Consider the following 1,109-nt stretch of genomic DNA (forward strand, 5'->3'; position numbering starts at 1 on the left):
ACTATAAGTATAATAGATATTAATAGATATTATATAATTATGAAAAGAAAAAATAAGTGAGTTTATAATTATTGTTAAATAAAAATATAATTAATTTAAGAATAAGTGAGTTTATAACTAAAATTAAAATAAAATAAATAAAAGTAAACTATTTGATGAAAGATATCTATATATATTATAATTTGCATATTTATTAACGAAAATCAACGCAGCTCAGTGGCAAGGAGAGGTTTTGATTTTCCAGCAGATAGGGGTTCAAACCCCATATCATACATTTTGGATAATTTGCCTTTCAAACGGTTCGGTCAGACCGATCTTATCGAGTTTGACCGGTTCTCACCGGTTCACTCCAGATTTGACCGGTTCGTTCTGATTTTATACCTTGTACGGTCCAAACATCAAATCGGACCGGTCCTACTAACTATGGTTGTTTGTTTTAACAAAATAAAAATTTGAAGATCAATTTAATAATTAAAATTTGTTGAGAATTAAAATGTCCAATTAAAAATTTTTTAGAAACAAATTTAGGATATTACTTTTTTTTAAATATTAATCAATAAATAAAGAGAAAAAAAAAGTCTAATTACTATTGTTCTTGTAAGGATACTCTCGCTGAAGTATACGTCCTTTCACGGGTTTGACGATAACCAGGAGCAATCCTATCCGTTGATGGAATATCCCTTTTGAACTTGGCACGAGCGGGGTACCTGCAAAAAGGATTTTGACGCTCAAGTCAGTAGTTAATAAATGAGTAATTGAGTGAGCGATTAACGTATGCTGGGTATTGTGTGTTGGGTATCGTTCTCCCTATTGAATTTATAGGCTTCTTTCCTTTGAATTATTCGCCTGAGCCGTTGATTGCCAAATGGCCAAGAGCCGAGATTCTTGAGAGGAAGATGGAGTCCGCATGCAAGTGGGTGAGTGGGATCAAGAATCTCGGGATAAGTTGGACTATTATGATTTTGATTTGAATTCATGCAACCGTGGCATAACTCGTTTATCCGAGATATAAGGGTACAATACAACTATCAAGTAAGATAAAGTTCTAATTATGATAAAATATTATTTTATTCTTTATAAAGCTTTAATGAAAGCATAATGATTAAAAG

The sequence above is a fragment of the Arachis ipaensis genome, chromosome B06, assembly GCF_000816755.2.
Source record: "Arachis ipaensis cultivar K30076 chromosome B06, Araip1.1, whole genome shotgun sequence".
Lineage (NCBI taxonomy): Eukaryota > Viridiplantae > Streptophyta > Magnoliopsida > Fabales > Fabaceae > Arachis > Arachis ipaensis.